Source organism: Neovison vison, chromosome 4 (assembly GCF_020171115.1).
Source record: "Neovison vison isolate M4711 chromosome 4, ASM_NN_V1, whole genome shotgun sequence".
Taxonomy (NCBI): Eukaryota; Metazoa; Chordata; class Mammalia; order Carnivora; family Mustelidae; genus Neogale; species Neogale vison.
In genome coordinates this window covers 225,325,757-225,350,264 of record NC_058094.1, presented here as the reverse complement: position 1 = coordinate 225,350,264, position 24,508 = coordinate 225,325,757, and the positions used below count along the sequence as shown (strand labels likewise).

Below are 24,508 nucleotides of genomic sequence, written 5' to 3'. Positions count from 1 at the left end.
ATCTCTGTCTGTCAAATAAATAAATAAAATCTTTGGGAAAAAAAAAAAGAAAAGAATATGAGATGTAGGACACCTGGATGAATCAGTTGGTTAAGTGTCCGACTCTTCATCTCAGCTCAGGTCTTGGTCTCAGGATAGTGGGTTCGAGCCCCGTGTTGGCTCCTCGCATATGAGATATAAGATGGATCTTAAATCTAAGTGATGAGTTGGAGCGGCCATCCACAGCATGCGTGTGTGTCTGGGGAGGAGGGGAGGGCTGCGGCAGGAGGACAGGACCCTGGGGTGTGACCATAAGAGTAAGAATTGAGAGCGGAGAGTTACATGGAGGCCATAGAACGAACATCTTTGCTTAAACTACCAAGGAATTTGGACATTTGTGAAGCACACCATGATTGTATTTCTTCCTAGTTTATTGAGTGTTTCATCATACATGGGTTTGGCTCTTGTCAAATGTTTTATCTGTACCTATTGAGATAATCATGTCCTTCATTCTGTTAATGTGATAAAACACACTGATGGATATTTACGCACTGAACCAATCTTGTATTCCCAGGGTTAAATCCCAGGTATACATATTTCTAGATGGTCCCTACTTCTCATGGTCTACACTTCTTTTTATAAGTTGTTGTATTCAATTTGCTAGTATTTTGTTGAGGATTTTTGTCTAAGTCCAGTTCTTGGCATGGGCCTCAGTGGAGTGTTTCACTATTTCCAATGTAGGTAACCTGGGGAGAAAGGGGGTGAGTGGCCAGCGGAGTCAGCAGTAGTACCCACAAGAACCTCATTGCCCAGAATAAACACCGGAGGTGTTTGGCAGATGCTCCAGTCCCCAGTAGACATGGCAATATTGAGAACCTGAAGACTTGGTGACCAGTAAATCTGAAAATCATACCTGATGATAACAGGGCCTTCCAGGCAGTTACTCAGCAGAGGATTCATATCAGGAAAAGAAGAAAAGCATGGCAAGTACCACGTGGCGGGTCACAGACATTTTCAGGAGCTTATATAATTCATCCTTTGGGGAACCTCAGAAATACACCTGAGGAAAACAAACAAGAACTTGCAGGGGCTCTGGAGGACCGCTTAAGCAGGAAGAGTGAACTCGAGGAAAACATTCATGATGTAAATGACCTCACTTTAAACTTACTGTAGCCTTAGCACAGACAAATTACAAATATATTTCCAAAGACTATATTTGGGACATAACACCTGATCCTGGATCAACCCCTATTAATCTGGGGATCAGGAAACACAGGCCCGCCACCATAGCACCCACTAGCATTTACGAAGACGGGGTTAGATAAAAAGAGGAAAACAGGAAATGTTTGTAGCTGAAGTATCACGTTGTTCACAGGTGGATCTCACACCGATCTGGTAAGCACATCTTGTGTCTGTTCTCAGAAATAAATGCAAGAATTATAACCACAAAGGTTCCTTGTTAGCATCTCATTGTCCCTCCTGGAAAACTGGAGGGTGAGCTGTGCTGATGTCTCTGTCTGCTGGGGAGAAGCGTCATACAGCAATGGGGAAAGCTGGGCCCATGGGTCCATGGCACTAACCATTGTAATGATACGATAGGAAGATGAGTTTTTTCCCAGATTTTCTATCTTCGTCATCAGCACACTTTTTTTTTTTTTTTTTACTCTGGAAGTTAAACTCACCACACATGCCACAGTCTGCACAAGGTCTTTCCCAGGGCAGGAAGAGCGAGAAGAGGAAGTGAAAGGGGTCCCCATGAGGAAGGAGAGGCTTGGGGGGAGGCTAGGGACATCGGATGACCCCATGTGACAAATAGGTACATATGCAGGGCATTCGGGCAATGGAAACACTGTGAATAGGGAAAAACCACCTCCTTAGAAGTTACTTCTCCCACTCTCAACTCCAGAGACAGCTGGAACATCTGGACATCCTTCAATACGCCACCTTGATCACTCCATCAGGGTCTCTCATCTGCATCCTACTGGCGGATGGGGCCCGATCATCTTTGGTTAGGCAGACTGTTCTGTGTAGTGTAGGACATTTAACAGCTTCTCTGGCCCCCGCTTACTACATGCCAGTAGCAACCCCCTGTTGTGACAACCAAAAATGTCTCTAGAGATTGCCAAACCTACCCTGTGGGGCAAGGTCATTCCCAGCTGGGAGCCAGCCCACTACATACCTCACTGCATGGGCAGGACGAGCAACTCATGGCCAGCCTTTAGTGGTCTTGCTAAGGCACATATGTTTGAGAGACTCTTAGCGTCTTACCAGGGTCTCAGATCCGTAGGAACCAGACTGTGGGTCACACAGACAGAAACAGAAATGAAAGCCAAGGCAAGGGAAATGAGAAGGGACAGTGGAGGAGGAAGACCGTGAGTTGCACGCAGCCCAAGGTTGAACGCAGTGACAAGGGCCACAGGTCATCCTAGAAATCTTCCTCTTTTAGTTGCCTCACAGGAAGAGAGGCCCAGTGGAAACCTGCAGGCGCTGATCTCTGAAAACATATGGACAAAAGGCTTGGCAGGGAGCGTGCCAGCCCGCTCTCGAAGGTTCTCCCTTCAAGAAAATTTAGTCAAGGGATGCCTGGATGGGTCAGTTGGTTAAGTGTCTTCCTTTGGCTCAGGTCATGATCCCAGGGTCCTGGGATTGAGTCCTGCATCAGCCTCCTGGCTCAGCAGGGAGTCTGCTTCTCCCTCTGTCTGCCGCACCCCCTGCTTATGCTCTCTCTCTCTTTCTGACAAATAAATAAAATATTTTAAAATCCAAAAAAAAAAAAAAAGAAAATTTAGTCAAGTAATCTTTGACAAGGAAGCCAAGAATAAATGGGGAAATGATCATCTCTTCAGTAAATGGTATTGGGATACCACATATCTGCATGCAAAAGAATGAAATTAGACTCTCATATTATTCAAAAATTAACTCAAAGTGAATTAAAGATTTAAATTCGTGACCCAGAATGGTAAAACCACTGGACGAGAGCTCAGGGAAATGATCCTGGTCTGGGCAATAATTTTTTTGCACAAACAACTAAAGTAAACAGACAAGTGGGATAATGTTAAAGTAGAAAGCTCTGGCACAGCTAAAGAAGCAATTAACAAAGTGAGAAAGTGACATACAGAATGGGAGAAAATATTTGCTTATGATATATCTGAGAAGAAGTTACTATCCAAAGTTTATGAGGAACTCATACAATTCAACAACACACCAACAAAAAGCAATCTGATTAAAACACGGACAAAGGTCCTGAAACACTATTTTTAAAAGAAGACATACAAATGGCCAGCAGATACATGAAAAGATGCTCAACGTCACTGATCACCAGGGAAATGCAAATCAAAACCACAATGAGATACCACCTCACACCTGTGAGAATGGCTGTTACCAAAGGGACAAGCGGTAACCGGTGTCCACGAGGAAGTGAAGGAAAGGGAACTCTACCCACTGTGCCGGGGACGTAAATTTGTGGAGCCACTGAAGCAAACGGTGTAGGGGTTCCTCAAGAAATTAAAAATAGGGCTGCCTGGCTGGCTCCATCAGTGGGGCTCGCGACTCTTAGTGTCTGGGAGATGGGTTCGAGCTCCATGTTGCATGTAGAGATGACTTCAGAATAAAATCTTTGGAAAAAAAAAAGAAATTAAAAAGAGAACTACCACGTGATCCGTCAGTCCCACCTCTGGGTGTAGAGCCAAAGAAAAGCAAATCAGGATCTTGAAGGAATTCTGCACGCCCCGTCCCTGCCATGTTCACTGCGCGTTATTCACAAGAGCCAAGATGTGGAAGCGACCTCAGTGTCTGTCCGCAGATGAGTGGATGAAGAAGGCACAGTGCATAGAGACAATGGGATATTCTTCAGCCATATTCATCCTCTCCTTTGTCACAGGACGGATGGATCTTGAGGGCATTACGCTCAGTGAAATCAGTCAGACAGACGAACACTCTATGATCTCACTTACTCATGGAATCTAAAAAAAAGTCCAACTTGAAGAAACAGAGTAGGATGGTGGTTGTTGGGAGCTAGTTGGGGAGGTAGGGGGGTGGGAGGTTTTAGTCCAAGGGTGCGAAGTCCCGGCTATAAGATGAGTAACTTCCGGGGATCTAACATGCAGCATTGAAAAAAGAAAAGAAGGAAAACTTCACTCTGCTCCAAGGAGGACAGTCAGCCGGCAGCCTCCAGCTGCAGCCCTTTCAGGACCTACTTCAGCTTCTGGGCCAAAGCCATGCCCTTCCCAGGCAGCCCCCAGCCAAGGGCTGAGCACCGCGGGGCCGCCAGTGTCTGTCCTTGCAGAACGCCGTCGCTATGCACCTGTCTTTGCCCTAGAACTCCCTCTTCAGACGGCCCCGGCTTGTCCAGGGTGCCGCTCTCCCTACCAAGCAGTGCCTGCCCCCTTTCCTTGAGCAAGTGTCAGATCTGCATCACAGGAGGAAAGCTCTCAGCCCCGTTCTGCTTCCTCTTCAGCCTTTAACAGCTATTACCTTGTCCCCTGCCCCCAGAGCAACCTCTTGCACTCCTAACTCCCAGCAGGTGCCCCCCAGGGGAACCAACATAATGTTGTCCCGCCCCTCTAATGTGGTCCTAAAGGAAAGGGGAGATGGAGGTTAGGTCCTAGCTGGGAGAAGATGTCACACGGCTTAGCCCACACATCCGCCACCTAGTGCAGCTCCCAACGCCACCTGCTCAGCCACGGGTAGCGCCCTGGGCTCTGTGCCTGCCTTCCAACAAAAGGGAAGTTCTGGGAAGAGGCACAAAATGCCTTCTAGACTTTATTGCTCCCATGCTCCTGGTTCTAATGTATTTGTCCTTGCTACACTGAAATGCCTGGACTGCGGGGTTCCTGAGCTGTCACCCACTCCGAAGGTCCTCATGCACCAAAGACACAAGAACCTCCCCAAAGTCGAGGTGTCTATAAACATCTGCATTGCCTCTCCATGGCGGCGGGCTCTTCCCCCAAGTCAGAAAAATAGCAACCAGGAGGACGTGAAATTATAGAATAATTCACCTTCATTATTTCATTCAACCGAATGTATTTATACACACATTTTCCAGAACTTGTCACATGCAGGGTTAGGGAGAATACAACAGTATTAATGGCGACAGTTTGGGCTCTGATGAACAGGTTAAACTTGAAGGCAGCTGATACCTTCAAAAAGCAATAGCAGATGATAGAGCCTGTCCTCAAAGCATACACAGACAGTTCACAGTGATGACATCCAACCGCTTACCTGGGGGCCGACCCCACAGTTCTCCCCTTGCTTACTGCCTGCACGAAGCAGCCCTCAACATCGTCCGCTCAGCCTCAGCGGGATACCCCCGTCCCAGACCCAAGAAGCAGCTGGAAGCATGGAGGCCACAGCGACCTCACACTCCCTCCCCATGGACTTCCTGACGTGAGACTCAATAAGCCCTTAATGTGTTCAAGACATTCTTCCTTGAGCTCTCTGAACTTTACCCTAATTTCTAACCTTGGGGATTAAAAAAAGAGAAAAGTGCAACGGTGTTTTCTTTTCTAAAAAGTTTAGTTAGTTAAATTCAATTAATCAACATAGAATATATTATTTGTCTTAGGGGTACAGGTCAGTGATTCCTGAGTCTCACACAACACCCAGTGCTCACTACAACACATACTCTCTCCAGTGTCCATCATCCAGGACAAAGGAGTTTTCAATAAACTTTTCTGGAAGCAATCTAGACTCCTACTTAGAATTCTGGAAATTGAGGCATCTGGGTGGCTCAGTGGGTTAAAGCCTCTGCCTTCAGCTCAGGTCATGATTCCAGAGTCCTGGGATCGAGCCCCACATCGGGCTCTCTGCTCAGCAGGGAGCCTGCTTCCCCCTCTCTCTCTGCCTGCCTCTCTGCCTACTTGTGATCTCGGTCTGTCAAATAAATAAATAAAATCTTAAAAAAAATTCTGGAAATCTGCAAGATTGGCTAATCTTGGCAATTTCACCATGTGTCTGAGTTTTGTCCTGCTCTATTTCACGGCGAGGATTAGCAATAAAGTCTTTTGAAACCTCCCAGACTCATGTTTATTTTCTAAGGGACAAGAAAGAAGAGTAGACAGGGTCCGACTTTCCATTCAGGCCTGGAAAGAAGGGAGCACTAAGGAACAGCCCCCTGGTGAGGAAAGGAACCTGCTGGCCCTGAGTCATCTTGGGGGTAGGGGGTGTAGCAGGGGCTCGTGGAGGTTTGCATGAGTCCAGCTTCTCCATTCTGCCATGCCAGGAGTTGTCTGGATCTGCATCCCCCCGTCCTTGGGCAGGTTTCTGTATTTGACCCTAGGCTGGCCTTGACCTTGGTCACATTGACTGTCCTGAAGCCACTTTACGTACACAGGTGAGGTGATTCATGTGACTTAATTCTGACCCTCAAAACCACCCAATCTCTGAAGCCTCTTTCTAGAATTCCCCCACCTAATTTCTTCTTTCTCCTTTAGAGAGGAACCTGACGATTCATTTACCCACAAAGAGCTGAAGCAACATGGGCTGAGCTGTACGTGCCTGCCAGGGTCTGGAGCCTTCTCCCACCCCATCAGCCCTACCGAGTCCGTCCCCAAGTGAGAGTGGCTCTACCTTAGAGACCCCCACGCACGTCGGCTGCCTACGATAAAATCTCTTTCAAATTCTTCAGTAAATTTGTGGGCTTGTACTTTTCCTGGGCATCTTTTTTAAAGATTTTATTTATTTATTTGACAGACGGAGATCACAAGTAGGCAGAGAGGCAGGCAGAGGGGTGGGGGGAAGCAGGCTCCCCACCGAGCAGAGAGCCTGATGTGGGGCTTGATCCCAGGACCCTGAGATCATGACCTGAGCTGAAGGCAGAGGCTTTAACCCACTAAGCCACCCAGGTGTCCCCTTCCTGGGCATTTTTAATGATTTTGCTGACTTTCTCCCATTCGTGGGGACCCCCTGCCCTCCGTGGCTCTTTATCAGCTTATCGGCCATTTCCAGAAGATCTGTTGCCTGTTTTTCCCTGGTTTGGCCCATTTCTCTGTTATTAGAAGCACAGACTCGCCCCCCCACACACCTTTTAATGATGTTCTTAAGAGTTTTGTTATCTGTGTTCTGGACACACTCTTCAAAGTCCCCTGACTCGAGATCTTCCTTCCAAGTGAAGAGCACGTTGTGTACTTCCTCTCGAAAATGCTCTCCAAGTCCTTCACTGCCCTTTTGTCCTCCTGAGCGAACCATCCCAGCTGGAACACCAGGACCAGAACCTTGTTCCCTTCTTCACAACAGGACAAACAGCCTCTGACCTCCTCCTCCAGCTGGGACAGACCTCCCTCCGCACTGGTGGTCAGGTAGAGTGAAGGCGTGTCCACAACCACCACCCGCAGCCTGCCCCACGTCCTCTTGCTGCTCCGGCACGTCGAGGTCCCGCCTGTGCTTGGAAATGTGAGCGGAAGTCGGGGTCACCAAGGATGGTGTTCCCGGTGGCGCTCTTCCCCACCAGCACCGTGCTCAGGGTCTCTGTTGAAAAGAAAGCAGGAAAGATGGATGACCACGGGCTGATCTGGGGGCAGTTTTCCAAGCGCTGCCAGATGCCATGGCAGAGGATGCTCGGAGCACTTGGGCCACCCTCTGACGCAGCAGCTCTCTCCCGAAGCATGGTTCCGGACACGCGCTCTCGGAATGAGAAGCATGACTTGGACCACCGTCTCTGCCCCGTGCTCACCCACGACATGGCACTGTTCCTACCTCTTTATCAGCTACCTCACCCCCTCCTTCTGGTCACTTCTCTGACTCCCTGGCACCTTGTGAGGGACCCTGCCTTTACTTCCCATTGTCTACTCAGCTGCATCCACACTCCACATCTCATCTCATCCCTTGGTCTTCTGTTCCTGCTGCAACAATGTCTTCCTATTGCCAACTAATGCTAACTGCCGCAAAATCTCCTTGATGCGTTTGAGAAATTACTCCACGGAATTGACTGTTTGTGAAAAAGCAACTACATATGCCATTGACAGACTCCTCGTTCCTTCATTTGGATCACCAACAATTCATTTCTCATTAAAACCACATTAAACTGAATTGTGTTTTTCACTGATGTGTCAAAAAGCACTTCGTGGTTATAATAACAAACACACACTCACGCTGTTTTGTGTGGTGATGATGGAGAACAGATGTCCCTAAAAACTGAATGACAGATGCTAGAGACCTGGCAGTGGGAGCTCGTGGGGGCTCCTTATGACTCTGCACCTGTACTGTGGTCTCTCTTCTGCACTGGCCTTTTCACTGTTCTTTGCCAATGTACGCATATCCACCTTACAACAAAGAAGAAGGAAAGCCTACCCTGTGCTCTTCTAGGGCAAATTATTGCATTGCGTATCCTGAACCCACAGTCTCATAGTTATGCTTACAGGATTCTAGATCCATCTTCCAACAGTCTCACATTTGTCACGGATTTCAGTCCCTGCTTCCACACCCTCAGAGCGGGTGGTTCTCAAAGACCTCCACGATCGGGTCTATGATGGCCGTCCCATGTCCTGGAGAGGTGTGAACCCTCCATGTCCATCATGGCCGCTCCCTCGGCCGGCCCCTCGAGGGGTAGGCTCAGTCCCACTTCCCTGCTGGAGTTTTCCCTGAGGTGTCTTCCAGCTTTCTGCCACCGTCTGAACCCTGCCCACTCTCCAAAGCCCATTACAAACTGGGCTTTCTCCACACAGACTCTCCGGACCTCCCTGCATGCCTCCACTTCTTGAGCCGGCTCCCGAGCACCCGGCCCTCCGTGAGGACTGTGCAAGGGCTCCTGAGCAGACACAATCTTCTGAATCTGTGTTCTTCTCAGGGGAGGGCATTTGAAGTGAAGGCAACGAGTGAGTCCTGTTGACTTGGAAGAATCTCAGCTCAGGGCAATGAGCATGTAGCACCGAGTGCACGGGGACGTCTGCTAGCGCCGCGGGTGGTGTGGCTGGGCTGAGAAACCCACCTAATGCCGTGTGAGGACTCGGGCTGCCAGGCCTCATCCTCCTCTCTTCAGAATGGCCTCCCCTCTCCAATGAGTGAAGAGTAAGGAACCAAGAAGTCAAGAAAGGGAGAGTGGGCTTAAGAGAAAGAGAAGAGTAAACCAACTTTCCAGAACCATCTATCTCATCATGAGCACTGAGTCTTGAGCCGCAGGCAACAGATACACTGTGGGGAGAAGAAGAGATTGGAAAAAACTCAACAAGAGACCTTCACCATCCCGTTGGAGAGAGGGGCTAAGGGTCAGGAGAGAATTAAAGACCGTGGGCACAGAAAGGCTCATAACTTCAGTAACCTTGGAGAAAGAAAAGTTAGTCAATAGACTGGACCTGTCCTTTCCCTCTTCTCCCTGCCCTTCTTGTATATTTCATATCTAGTTTCTAGAAGCATCTAAAAAATGATTTTAGACGCTGTGTACCTTCCCCTGTGAAGCTGCAGGGCCTGCCCCCATTCTGTTGCAATGCCCACAACTGTTTGCAGGAGCTCGTCTGCCTGGCTCTGTTCCTCTTCCCCCGTCACTCAGCAGTTGAAGACGAAATACCGGTCACTGCACACGTCAGTGAGGTTGTAGAGAGCTTTATTTCTGTGTTTCAGGAATATCCGTAGATTCTGATCCCCGAGATCTTCTTTCCTGGTGGAGAGAATGATCAGGTACTTCACGAATTTGTCTCCAAATCTGGCCGGGTGGCATCCAGGACCGCCTCATCTTTCTAGGTGAAGGAGCCCAGTGGCATTACCAGCAGGAGGGCGAGGGGGCACCCAAGGGCAGGTCTCTGGAGCTCCGCTTTAAGGTCCCTTGAAGACGAGATGTCTGGAGCATCAGTGATCACAGCTTTCCTCTCTGTCCAGATTCTGCTCGCAGACACAAACCTCTGGGTGACTGACCCTTCGCTGAATTTGGTCTTAAAGACTCGATTCCCCAGAAGGTTGTTCCCAGATGCACTCTTCCCAGCTCCACGCCTGCCTACAAGCAGGACCTTCAGCTCCGGTGGCCCAGGGTTCAGCTTATATCCTGGGGCCTGAAGCAGCTTCTCCCCTTGCCCTAGGGGACAAAAGAGCAGATTCAACATCTCCTCTTGCAGCTGAGTTCAGAGATGGGGACAGGTGTTCTGCTTTCTCATCCTTGTCAGTTTTTACAGAGAAGGCCGGTAGTGTTCTGAGCAGCAGGACACTAGTCCCGGTCAGGAGCTACCTCTCTGAGTCAAAGCTGCAAAGGGGCCCATGAATAAATGAAGAGATAATGTAAAAATGGTCATGATTTCCCAGGAAAGTGAAAATGTTAAACTTGGCCTCATGAGGTCTTGGTCCTTAGATTTCCTTTCATTTTGCTACCAAAGGTAAGTGCCTGGGCTGCGAAGTCCACGGACTAAAGCAGAACAAGGGAGACTGAGTTTAAAATGCCCCATGTGGGGGGCGCTTGGGTGGCTCAGTTGCTAAGCATCTGCCTTCGGCTCAGGTCGTGATCCCAGGATCCTGGGATCGAGCCCCACATCGGGTTCCCTGCTCGGCGGGAAGCCTGCTTCTCCCTCTCCCACTCCCCCTGCTTGTGTTCCCTCTCTTGCTGTGTCTCTCTCTGTCAAATAAATAAAATCTTTTAAAATAAATAAATAAGTAAATAAAATGCCCCATGGAAAAAATAAATGAATAAAATAAAATAAAATGCCCCTTGATAGTATATTTATAAAATGTTATACTGCTCAGCAATCAAAAACAAAAACGAAAGAATGAATGGATGAACTATTGATATATAACATGCGTGGATCTTCAAAACATGCTAAATGAAAGAAGCCAGACACAAAACACACACTGTGGGGTCTCACTCCATGAAGTTCAAGAACAGACGAAATTAGTCTATGCTGCCAGAAGTCTGGATTCAGTTCCCTTTGGGGAGATGCAGCAGAAACTTGGGAAGTGATGGAAATGTTCCAGATCTTTTTTTTTTTTTTAATTTGCTATTTTTTAAAGCTTTTATTTATTTATTAGAGAGAGAGAACACAAGTAGGCAGAGCAGCAGGCAGAGGCAGGGGGAGAAGCAGGCTCCCCGGTGAGCAGGGAGGCAGATGTGGGGCTCCATCCCAGGAACCTGGAATCATGACCTGAGCTGAAGGCAGACACTTAACCGACCGAGCCACCCAGGCGCCCTGGAAACGCTCCAGATCTTTCTCTGCCTGGGGGTTACAGAGCTATACACTTAAGATTTGTGCATCTTACTCTATGTTAATTGTATGTCAATAAGTTACTGTAGAAACCTGGGCCACAAAACTCTCTCCGCACACGTGCCCTGCCCCCACTACTACTCCCCTATCCAAGGTCAGTGCCAGACCTTCAGGCTGAGCAAAGGTCAGGGTCAGCCCCAGGGAATATTCAGGGGCTGAGGCACCCCAGGCACTATCAGTGTGGATCACTCCTGGGCCTCTGAGCCACAGGTCTGGGAGGTGGAATGACACACTTTTAAAGAAAACCATCAAAACGCAGGTGACAGCTCATCCTTGTTGTCTTGGGAAAGCTTCTGCTTTCCCCAAAATCAGCTCACGCAAGTCTGCATCCTACCAAGATAAAGTGCCTTCCAATGCCCTCATTCTGAGGTACCCCCCAGTTCTCCATGGTGTGCTATTTCCTCAGGGTCACAAGGAATCATTTGGGGACATAACAAGCAAGTTCCAGGAGGTCTTGACTGAAGGGCATCAAAAGAATTTTAAATCCCTACTTTTGCCTGAGTCCACATGTCTCTGGCTAAGTTTACTCCTCTGTAAGTGAGAATAATGATAATACCACCCTCTTCATAGGACTGTTAGAGGAATAGATGTGTACAGTTATCATGAGAATTATATGCTAGGAAGATTGAATTATTTATATATATTTTCCAGTACATAAAGTCAATTGTGATTATCATTAAAATTGAAATTATAATAGTTATTATTATTATTATTAGGGGAATTCTATGAGGAAAGAGATCTCATCTGTCTAATTCACTGCTGAATACTCAGTTCTTTCACAGAGCTGGCCCAGAAATAACCTAAAAGTCCATCAATAAAGGGACGGTTGACTTAGTCGTGTACACCCCTTACCTTGGACAAAATTGCACCTACGAAACAGAACAAGGAGGCTCTTACAGGGACTGACTCGTGAGGGGTGCAGGATGTATCGTTAATGGCGATCTTTACAAGGATTCTGACCTCCCCCCGTGAACTCCACAAATGAGTGGAATCACCATGAAGGTGATTTCTGCTTTCCCAGGAGGAGTCAACATTGTATAGTCCTGGATCCAGGGCCAGAAAGACAAGGCTGAGTCAGGAAAGAAGCCACAGAAGGCAAGCCCACCTTCGTAACATTTCAGGGGAGGCCCAGGACACCCACACCATGTCCAGAACCTACTCCCAAGTGTTAGGAGTTCCCTAGGGGACAAGCTGCGGACACCAACCTGAGCTAGGCCTCCAGAGTACATCTCTGATCCTACTTATCTAATTTCTCCACCTCATTTTGACTCATGATGCATTCAAAAGGATACAGATGTAAGCTTGCCATTTTTAAGGATCATTCTTAACGTGTGGCTTGTCCCCCTTCTGGTCGTGGCTTCATTCATATAATCCTAGAAAACAAAGGTGGAAATGATGCACAGGGACCTAAAATTTCATCTTTTTGCAAAGTAAAGAAATGGAGACACAAGTATATAATTCACAGTAATTTAATGAGGATGATGTGGTCAGATCAAGGCCATGGTCATGTTCCTTGCTGGCTTTTGCAGACCCGTCCACAATGTCAGTCAAGGTTCAGACCCCACTGCCGACACCACAACAGGCTTCCCGGAAGTATGAAGACGGGTCTCGTTCTTGCTCAGAGGAACCGCACAAATGCCATCTAACCAAGGCATGGAGCCTGAAGCTCTAACTTTCCTTCTTGCCAGTCTCCCAACAATAATGGTAGTTCCTTTCCAAGTCTTCTAGAGTTTCTGCTGTTCTGGAGAAAATCCAGAGGCTTAATAAGAGTGGACTTCCTGGAAGAAGAAACTAGCCCAGTGATGTCTGGAATGTCCATCTGAGAGACCAAGGGAAAGGAGGAGATTGGGCGTGAAACTCCTACACATCTCTGGTGTCTTCTCCCCACACTGCGCCCCCAGGATAGAAATGAAGCTGTTTCTGACGTAAGAACCAGGGACATTTGGAACTTTCCCCAACCAGGTGGGCAAATGGAACCAAACACACAATTGGTATTCCCTTCCCCTGCCTGGTATAGCAGACAAGCTCCCCAAAACTTAAATTGTCATGGAATCAAAAGAGAGGGTAAAAATTACATACAATCCTGATGAGTCTGCTATTCCTAGAAGCTTCCAATACTTTATTTTAACCCTATTTTTGTTAAATCTCCATGCCATCCAAGGAAATTTTCCCTCTGCTTTCTTACCTAGCCTTACCCCAAGCTGTGGGTCCCTTCTGCCATCCCTCTCCCCGGATCCTCCCCTCTCAGCTCTGACCCTCAGACTTCTTTCATCTTACCCGGCACAACTCAAATTCTTTCACGTGTTTTAAATGCCAAAGGTTGTTGCAGTGCAAATGTGTATGATCTAAAAAGTAATAATTTTTAAATTTCTCACCCACTGTAAAAGGAGCAGCTGCTAATTAACATACATCCTTCTGTGTTTTTCTAAGTTTATACGCATACACACAAGCATATATGAACACACAGGGAGACTTGGTAGGCATCTTGCTCTGCAATCTGCTTCAGAATATGTCCTGTACAGCTGTACAAGTCAGTCCCCACAGATCAGCTCCATTTTTTTAGGATGTGCTATTTGCTCCAAGGCATGGACATGGAACATTCCATCCTAACGTAACAGTTCCTTTACTGGTAGACTGTCGGGTTATTTCTGGTTTTACTATCTCAAGAGATGCCATGAGAAGTACCCTAACACATACATCTTTATGTATGTGAATGTTTTATTTCTGGGTAATAGTCCTAAAAGTGGGAATCTTGCTGAGTCTCCGGGTTCTTAAAGTCCTTAATGTCTCCATAACTTATGTGAACCTTATACACATCCATAATAATGCTAATAACTGTAAGGTTTTATAGGCAAGATATATACAACACCAGGCAAGATAGGTGCAGGGCAAGGTATATTACAGGCGCTCTTGGGGGGAGTTCCGAGACTCAAGGGAGGAGAGTCGGGGAAGTCGCACCCCGGAGGGGGTCAAATGGGTCTTTTATTTGGGTTAAGACAGGGCATAGGTTCACAGCCCTATAAAGATAAGGTATTCGGGGTGTGGGTTCACAACTATATATGGTAAGGCATTTGGTGGTTGGAGGGTAGGGAGAGTCCTAATGTTCCTGTTTCCTACATGGGTGTTGGATTACTTATGGTGACATGTCCTCGGCATACGTCCTTCCGGCGGGAGAGTCATGGGTAAAGGAAGAGGGCGGCCTGGAAGATGGCGGCCCAGCGACTATTTTTATTGTTCCTCCTGCATTCCCGGAGCCGCCGACCCAACAATAATAATAATAGGGGCAGCTGATAATCTCTGAGATACATACTATTATCTCTGTTTTATGGAAGACAAAAATAAGATCTTGGGTCAACAGAATGGAAATGAGTTCCGTCCCTCAGGGAGTCTATGGGGAGGCAACCACCACAAGTATATTCAGAGCAATCACTTAACTCGCCTGCTAGTGGCCACAGGAGGAGCGCCATGATGGAAGGAGGGGCGGGTGGTGAAGACGCGCTGAGGAAGTGAGCTCATGCTGAGGGAGATGGATACATAAAAGCAGACCTGGTACAGAGTCAGATGGGAAAGGGGAAGTGTCCAGGTGGACCAAATGGCAGGCTGGACGCTCCAGAATGGACATGAACGCAAGTCAAGGAACACGGGGAAGGCCAGTGAGACCAACACCTGAAGAGCAAGTTAGAGGGTTAGGGACTGGCTCAGGTCGGGGATTCTGAACTCAATCTGAAGATCAGTGGACAGTCACCACCACATTTTAAACAAGAGGGTGTCGTGTTCAGGGTACAGTGCACAGAGCTCATCCCATGCTCTGACCCTCTCTGCAGACATTCCTGTTCCAGACAGCCTTCAAGAGACAGAAGGATGGTTATAAAGGAAAAAGAAGGAGGGCAGACCTAGGAGATAAGAGAACGACAAGTTCTCTGGAGCCCCGGGGTCCTCATCTGTGGAACAGGGTACACAGAGCGCTCGTGAAGAAGTTGTCTGTTCATGTGTCTGGGACTCAGTAGGTGCTCAATAATTGTTGCTTTCCTGCTCACCTCCGTCCTGTCTGGGCTTCACGCTCACCAGTTCTCAGAGTTTACTCTGACCAACGCCACCCCCCACGCAGGATTTTTGCTTGCTTTACCTCTTTTGGCACTTGCGTTATGGATCCTCTGTACCAACATTCACTTATTTACCCTGAATCAGGAACTGTTTTGTGTCTTATGCATGAGTCACTCAAACCCAGGAGTAAGCTCCTCAAAAGCAAAAACCTGAATTTTTGTATCTTCCTTAACTACAAATACATTTTCTACTCAAGCTTAAAAATTAGGGCGCCTGGGTGGCTCAGTGGGTTAAGCGGCTGCCTTTGGCTCAGGTCATGATCTCAGGGCTTTGGGATCAAGTCCCGCCTGGGGCTCCCTGTTCAGCAAGGAGTCTACTTCTCCCTCTCCCTCTGTCGCTCCCCCTGCTTGTACTCTCTCTTTCTCTGTGTCAAATAAATAAATAAAATCTTCAGAAAAAAAAAAAAAAGAAATTAAATAAGGGCGCCTGGGTGGCTCAGTGGGTTAAGCCTCGGTCTTCAGCTCAGGTCATGATCTCAGGGTTCTGGGATCGAGCCCTGTGTCGGGCTCTCCACTCAGCGGGGAGCTGCTTCCCTACCCCCCACCTGCCTCCCTGCCTACTTGTGATCTCTCTCTCTCTCTCTCTCTGTCAAATAAATAAATAAATAAATAAAGTCTTTTAAAAAAGAAATTAAATAAAATATGACTATGGCTCTTGTGTATGAAATGGGTTGAGGGTAAGGCACAAGAATGAAAGAGGGGAAGGTTGTTTGTAAGACAGGACAGGCGAGAACCCAGGCTGGCTTGGATCGGACGGGGGGCGTGCAAATGGAGAGAGGCAGGACTTCTGACCACAGAAGACTTGATGAATTCTCAGATATGAGCTGCCAGCTGGTAGCGGCAGCAAAGCCGACCTCTGGGTTTAGGTTCTAAGACCTGGTGAGCAGCACCACCATTTACCCAGCTGAGAGGAAAACGGAAGTCTTACAGATTTCAGAGGGAAAACCAAAGGTCTGGACGTCTGAAGTCCGAGGTCCTCTATGAGAGCCAACTGGAGCTGTCGAGGAGCTGTCGAATACGGGAGCAGGATTGAAAGGAGAGACCTGGACGACAGCGATGAATCTGGAAACCATTAGCAATCGGCGGAGCTCGGAGCTGGAAGGCAGAGTTGAGGAAAGCCTAGGACCATGCCCTGAAGGTGCCACCTTTCAGAGGCCACGCAAGGAGACTCAGGAATCTCTGGCGTAGCCCACAAGGGAAGGAGTTAGAAAACAAAGAATGTAGTTGTATTGAAGCCAAGGGAAAAGACGGTCCGTTTGTGTGTCCAGTGCTGTGAGAGATAAAGTCAGGTGAGGACTTAAATGTATCCATTAATTTGCAGAGAAGGGTAATATGCAAAGCCCCGCACCACCTGGTGCCTCATGTTGGTAGACCACGGATAGATGTCTCCGTAAACAAAGCCTATGGTCCATCACACGGTGCCTCCCGTATCCCTGTCCATCATCCACCCAAGAGCTCTAGCAACAAAGATCCTTGTAGACCTTAAGAATAGCTTACCACGAATTCACGGCTTTCGTTTCTGAAGCTCACAATGTATGGTCCTCCATTTTCATGCAGCAAACCCTGGACCTGGGAGCCCCCTCACCTGACGGGCCACTCCTCCTCGCTTGCCCTGTTGGTCAGAGCACAGTTTTGGCCTCCGCAGTGTTCAGCCAGCTCCGGGAGGTACCCCGCCCCACGGATGTAAGCTTGCAGTGCATCAAACTCCAAATCATCCTCCTGAGTGAAAACGGTAATGATGTACTTCTTGGCGTCGGCTCCAAACAGCTCGTGGATACCCATGACTGCCTCCTTGTCCTCCGCCTTGTAACAGCCGATGGCAATTACCAGCAGCAGGACGTGGAGGCTCCAAGCAGCTTTCAATGTTGTGTTGCTTGTCTTTGGCACAAGAGATCGAGGAGAAAATGTCAGGGGTGTCGATGACCACAAACTTCCCCTCTCCTGTGGCCCCCCTCGCTCTCTGGCACGTTTTTGTCACCATCTGGACACAAACACAATTTTGCCCAGAATCATGTTTCCTGGGGCACTTTTCCCCCGCACCACTCTTCCCCAAGAGGAGAAGCCTCAGCTCTGGCTCCGGCTCCTGATACGGCCCCCGTTGGCTCTGCTGGACGAAAACAACACACCCATGTGGAACACAGGAGAAGTCAACAGAGGGGCAGCAAGAAAATGCATTTTTTCTATTTCCACCCCGAGAACTGGGGCTACCGACGTCAACTCAAACTAGATTCGGAGAAGCAATCCTGTTTCCCAGGATCCTCTCTGTGCTCTTGTCTCCAAAGTAAATCTGTACGTAGATGTCACACACGGCAGGCTAAACCGACAGTCCCTTCTCTCTCCGTACCTCCCCCACTATACACACTGGGGTAGAAGTAGACACTATGAGAGAATAAGGTCCCCTCCCTGAGATGTCCATGTGCTAATCCCCGGAATCTGTGGCTATGTTATGTTACATGGGAAAAGGGACCTTGCCAATGTGATTAAGGATGTTGAGATGAAGAGATAATCTTGGATTATCTCTTGGACCCAGTAGAATCACGCTATAAGAGGTCCTTCTGAGAGGAAGGCAGGAAAGTCAGAGTAAGAAAAAGGAGATGTGAGGACAGAAGCAGAGGTCAGAGAGTGAGAGGGATTTGAAAATGCTACACTGTTGACTTTGAACGTAGAATAAAGAGCCACAAGTCAAGGGGGATGGGGGCAGTTTCTAGAAACTGGAAAAGGCAAGGAAATGATTCTCCCACACAGCCTCTGGAAGGATCCTGCCCAGCACCTTGATTTTAGGACTTCTGACCTCCAGAATTATAAAATAAGAACCTGGTGGGTTTTTAGCAACTGATCGTGTGGCAATCTGTTACAGAAGCAACAGAAACTAATACACACTCTTTCCCAGCTTCCTTTCAGCTGGAGTAACCATGTGACCTAGTTCTACCAGAGGACAATGAGGGAACATTTCTTTGGGCTTTCTTCTTATTTGGAATGTAAATGTGATATCTGGGGGCCCCTGAGTGGCTCAGTTGGTTAAGCATCTGCCTTCAGCTGAGGTTACGATCCCAGGATCCTAGGATCAAGCCCTGCATCAGGCTCCCTGCTCAGTGGAGAGCCTGCTTTTACCTCTCTCTCTCTCTGCCCCCATTCGTGCTCTCTTGTTCTTGCTTTATCTCAAATAAATAAATACAATCTTTAAAAACAATAAATGTGATATCTGAAATCACAGCAGCTATCACGAGGCAATGGAGTAACCAACAAGAGAACAAAAGGCCAGCGCGCACCATCACACTGAAGGAACGAAGAGCAGAGAGATAAAAGAATTCCGACGACATCACTGAGCTGCCAAAATATCCTTGAAAATATCCTTGAGATCACCTTTTTTTTTTTATTAATTATTTTTTTAAAATGTGTCTATTTGACAGAGAGAGAGAGCGAGAGAGAGCCAGAGAGCACAAGTGAGGGGAGAGGTAGCAGAAGAGGGAGAAGCAGGCTCCCCGCCAAGCAAGGAGCCTAACGCAGGACTCGATCCCAGGACTCCGAGATCATGACCCTAGCCAGAGGCAGACACCTAACCGACTGAGCCACCCAGGCACACTGAGATCACCTTTTTGTTAAGTAAACAGCTGATATGCTAAAGATCTAGCTGCTGCTGCTCAAAGCAGGGTTCACAGGCAGGCGGTACTGCCAGTAACGAGGCCTCGTCAGCAGTGCAGAATCTCAGTCTCCACCCAGACCTCCTGAATAAGAATCTGTAACCGAACAAGCTCCAGGTGCTTCTCACGAACACTCAAGTTTGAGATGCACTGGTGTAAGACGCCATGAGTTCAAGATTAGCATTCCCAGCTGAATCAGGACCCACTTGAGGAGCCAAGTTTCCCAGCACCATTTCTTGAACAGTCCGGTCTTTTTCCAAATGACTCTGTCAGATACCATGTGCCCGAATTTCCATGAGTCTATTCCTAGGTTGTCGCCCTCGACCCGCAAGGATGACAAGAAGCCCTGGTTCAGATGTATCTTCTCTCTCTTTATTTCCGCAAGTCTATACACTTATATACGTTTACATGACCAATCAGTGAGCAAGATGACCAATAAGGGGCCAAACAATGGGGAGAGCCAATGAGAGTCCTGTTACTATGCTGATTAAATTTGAAACAGCCAATGACTATGTCCTCCTTTAGGTAAGCTTCACCAGAACGTTCGTTGTTTACTTGCAGCGTATTTTGCTGGCAGTGAGCCAAGCGCCATCTTGTAATGGCAGAGACTTGCCCGGCCGGAGGCAGTCCCCGACATCTCCCCCTTTTTTGTTTTATGGCAGAGATCGTGCCTGTCTTAGGTCGTCAGTAGCAGAAAACATCCTTACCCGTCATCAGACACAAGATATCGATGATCTCTGTCCTGTCTTAGGTTGGTATGTTTCTCTACTGATCTTACCTGTCTTTGACTACCAATCCAGCATGCTTAGCCATACCTGGGGAGATGTCCCAGCCTCTATTGACATAAGGGCTTGTACCATAGCTTGGCTCTGCTCTCGCTGCTGTGTTCTCCATTGGCGAACTTTTCCGAATAGAAGCAGAATGCCAATGAGGAGGAGGACAAGAAGACCAATTGTGCCAGCCCATTGTTTGGTAAACTGGAACATATTGCTGAATGTTTGAAATAGCTCTGGGAGGGAAGCTGGTTGCACACGCGTACTCGTGTGAAATTTTGAAAATCGTCAGACCAAGCACCCTGCAAATACTGGGAGAGCTGTCGGGAAACCTTCTGTAAGTCACTCATATTAGTATAGGCTATGGGAGTTACACAAATTGCCAGGAAGGGTGCTATACATCCCAGTCTCAATAGGGCCCCCAATATGTCCACTTGTTCTTGAACCAAATCCACTCTCTGGTTGACTATCAGGATTCCTGCTTGCAGATGTGCATTGATCTGAGTCTGTGTTTGAAGGGCTGCTGCTGTTCCTTCTGCAAGGGTGTTCACAGCTTCCGCAGTGGGTATAGTTGCAGCAAGCGAGACTGCTGCTGCTGTGGCAGCTGCTGTAGATATAGCCAATGCTGTCACAATGGCGGCTGTGATACCAAAGTCTCTCTTCTTTCTGGATAGCACCACCGGTAACTTGTCATCTGGAATGGAAACTGGGATAGGAACATGGGTAGGGATACGCATAATCACAGCCAACTTGAAGGCTGTTACATTCCAGCACTGGGAAAGATCGTGGAGTGAATGTAAAGCTATGCATTTAAACTGAGCGCAAGGTACTCTGACATCCAGACCACTCCGGTGGCCATACCCTGTTATTGGTGCACCTGGGCAAGTTAAAATGTTGATATGGCCCCGAGGCATTAATAGGTTTCACATGGGCCAAACCCTGGATCACAGGTGGTCCCACTGAGGTATGTTTAGCAAGCCTTCATCTAGGAACCATGGAGCCGCCTTTTCCACTGTATTCAAAAAGGCCCGAGCAGTTTTTGCTTTTAGTGGAGTTCCATGGGCTTTCAGCAGGTCTTTTAATGACCCTTCCAACCGCACTTTAGATACTTCAGATCCCATTATGAACACACAGACAACAGACACGGACATTAAAGACACTAACACATTAACTTTTTACGCGCATATACTTCAGTCGACCTTTACTCCCCGCTTTACCGCGGAATTCCCACTTTTCAAAGAAAAGACTAGTCTGCTATTGCCACTAAAACAGTGAGCTTTCTCAAGATCGTCACTAACACCAGTGAGCTTACATTGCAATCGTCACTATAATCAGTGAACTTTCCTAAAACTTCTCTGGCCAGAATTTTCTTCTAAATAAATTCGTGAACGTGGCCTTTACTCCCGGCTTTACCGCGGAAAAAAATCCTGGCTCTATGGCCGCCCCGCTTCTTGTTGCGGTCTTGTACAAGATTCCCACCACTTTAATCATGGTCCCTTCCCCGCTTACCTGCGGTTTTTCTCCTTGCAAGGTTTACTTACTCGTTAACTATTCCCGGGTCTCAGCACCATTTGTCGCCCTCGACCCGCAAGGACGACAAGAAGCCCCGGTTCAGATGTATCTTCTCTCTCTTTATTTCCGCAAGTCTATACACTTATATACGTTTACATGACCAATCAGCGAGCAGGGTGACCAATAAGGGGCCAAACAATGGGGAGAGCCAATGAGAGTCCTGTTACTATGCTGATTAAATTTGAAACAGCCAATGACTATGTCCTCCTTTAGGCGGGCTTCACCAGAACGTTCATTGTTTACTTGCAGCGCATTTTGCTGGCAGTGAGCCAAGCGCCATCTTGTAATGGCGGGGACTTGCCCGGCCGGAGGCGGTCCCCGACACTAGGTTGTCTGTTCTGTCCACTAAATGCTCACTCAGTCTATTCCTGAACAAGAAAATGTTATTTACTAAAACCAAAATGACTTAATATTATCCTACTTAAGATACAACTTTAAACCTTCATTATGTGATCAAGGAGGTAGGTCCCAACACCTTGCTCTTGTTCAAAACTGTCACACTCTTCTCAGCTTTTTAATCTCCAGCAGGACTTTGAAAATCATTTTTCCTTGTCTTTAGGAAATCCCTATTGAAATCTAGAATGCCATAGCCTTGAATGTGTAGCTTAGTTTTAGAAGAACTGACATGTTCATAGGGTTCTCTTTTTGTTGGTCAGTTTTAAACATATTCTAATTTCGACCATTAGTTCCTTTTTTTTTAAGAGTTTATTTATTTATTTGTCATAGAGAGAGAAGTGAGAGCAAGCACAGGCAGACAGAGAGGCAGGCAGAGGCAGAGGGAGAAGCAGGCTCCCCGCCAAGCAAGGAGCCTGATGTGGGACTCGATCCCAGGACGCTGGGATCATGACCTGAGCCGAAGGCAGTCGCTTAACCCACTGAGCCACCCAGGCATCCCTCAACCATTAGTTCTTTTTGATTCATAAATTTGGAGAAGTGATTACCAAATTTAAAAATGTATTGGGAGACTTGCTATATTTTTATTTATTTCTAATATTATTACTCTCTGGCCAGAGAACAACATCTGTATAAAATGTTTGTCACTGGTCAAGATCTACTTTTTTTTTTTTTTTAAGATTTTACTTATTTATTTGACAGAAAGAGACACAGAGAGAAGGAACACAAGCGGCGGGGAGCGGGGAGAGGGAGAAGCAGACTTCCCGCTAAGCAGGAAGCCCAATGTGGGCCTCGATCCCAGAACCCTGGGATCATGACCTGAGCTGAAGGCAGACACTTAAAGGCTGAGCCCTCAGGTGCCCGAGATCTACTTTTTTTTTTTTTTTTTAACACAATAAAATTTTTGTAAATGTTTCACGTGGGCTTAAAAAGAATGTGTAGCCTGCATTTGGGGATGCCTTTCCTGATCAGAGACCCCACCTCGAGTCTACCAGCTAGGCTCCAGGTGTCCAGAAGGTCCAGTAAGTCCTTCCCTGCACCAGTCTCCTCTGAAAACTCCCCATTCTTCACCACTTAGCAGAAATGTCACCTCCATGTCAAGCCTGTCATCATTTTTCCAGATTGAACTGATCATGAGCTCCTCACTGGACTTCTGCAGTGCCACTGTCACTGGTCCCCTGCTTCCATCCTTCAGGAACCTACTGTCCATCAGCAGCCAGTGTGCTCCTACCAAAGCAAGAGACAGATAATGTCCTCCGTCACTCCAAAATCCCCCAATGCCTTCCCAAGTACTTGAAGTAACAGGCAAAGCCTTTGCAGTGGTCGACAAGACCGTAAGCAATCTGGGCTCTAGCTGCCTCTCCAATCCCATCCCCCGCCCCCCTCCACCTTGCTTTGTCTGGTGCAGTCACATCAGCCTCCCTTCTATTCCCCAAACATGCAACCTTGGGGCTCTATGCTGATTACTCATCTGAACTAGAACATTCTCCCCCCAGTGTTGTGCAAGGTGGCTTCCCTTCCTTTAGGTCTTTGCCGTATTGTCCCTGTAATGCAGAAGGCATTCTGCAGTCATCCTATAATTAAGGGCAACCCTCCCTGCTGCCCCACCAGCCCTGGCGTCCCCCCTCCCCCATTCTATTTTTCTCCCCAGCAACCACGACAACCACCTTTCACACTGTGCACCGACTTGCTTATTGCTTTATTTTTTGTCTTCCCACCACTGAAAGGTAAGTCCCGGGAGAAGGAGGACTTGCCCTGGCTTATTCACCACATCTACAGCTTAGAGAAGACATTTGCGGCTAGTACCTGCCTGTGACAGAGTGGATGGCTATGAACTTGAAGAACAAAGACTGGCAGCTGAAAGACCTGAAGAGTGGGATGGGAGAGCCCTGGCTGGGAGAAGCCAGGAAAGGCAGTGCTCAGACTCCTCCTCCCAGAAGCCCACCATGAATAAAAGTTAATGGACTGAGTGGGGATCAGAGAAGCTACCACAGATGGAGGCCTGGGTTGGCGTCTCCAGATCTCCACAGGATGCAGGAGGCAAAGCTGCCTCACCTGGACACACACCTCAGAGCTGTCACACCAAGGAGAAACAGCCTTCTTGGCAGCTGAGGTCTAGTCACCGCTGGGATGCTCCCAAGAGGACCCCGACATGTGTCTGAATGAAGAGACCCTCCCCTGAACTCTCCATCCCCCTTAATCTCCTTGACTTTGCTCACGATGCTATTCCTATCTGACAGTACTTACTGTGTCTAGCTTCTATGTTCTCTTTTCTCTCTACCGCTCTTTTTTTTTTAATACTATCTTTTTTTTTTTAAGATTTTATTTATTTATTTGACAGAGAGAGATTACAAGTAGGCAGAGAAGCAGGCAGAGAGAAAGAGAGGAGGAAGCAGGCTCCCTGCTGAGCAGAGAGCCTGATGCGGGACTCGATCCCAGGACCCTGAGATCATGACCTGAGCCGAAGGCAGCGGCTTAACCCACTGAGCCACCCAGGCGCCCCCTCTCTACCGCTCTTAATATGAAACTCCTTAAGCGCAGAGACCGCTCCTGTCTTGTTCTGTGTCCCGAGGTCCCACTCCTGTGCCTGGTACATAGCATACACTCCATAAACGTTGTTAAATGAATGATTGTAGGGGAGAGGAAGAAAGGAGGAAAGGAGGAAAAACAGTTTTTAGGAATGAAGAGGGAGATAAAAGTGACATCACCTTTTTTTTTTCATTTCCATTCACTTTATTATTTATTTTATTTTCATCTTTTTAAAAAAGATTTTATTATTTATTTATTTCAGAGAGAGCATGAGCTGGGGGAGGAGAGAGGGAGAAGCAGACTCCCCTCAGTCCATTAAGCCTCTACCTTTGGCTCAGATCATG

At 47.7% G+C, this 24,508-nt stretch overlaps 1 pseudogene; it reads right to left on the bottom strand.

Moving 5' to 3' along the window:
• Positions 1-689: 689 nt before the first annotated feature.
• LOC122905477 lies at positions 690-19,534 on the bottom strand (annotated as a pseudogene).
• Positions 19,535-24,508: the final 4,974 nt, after the last annotated feature.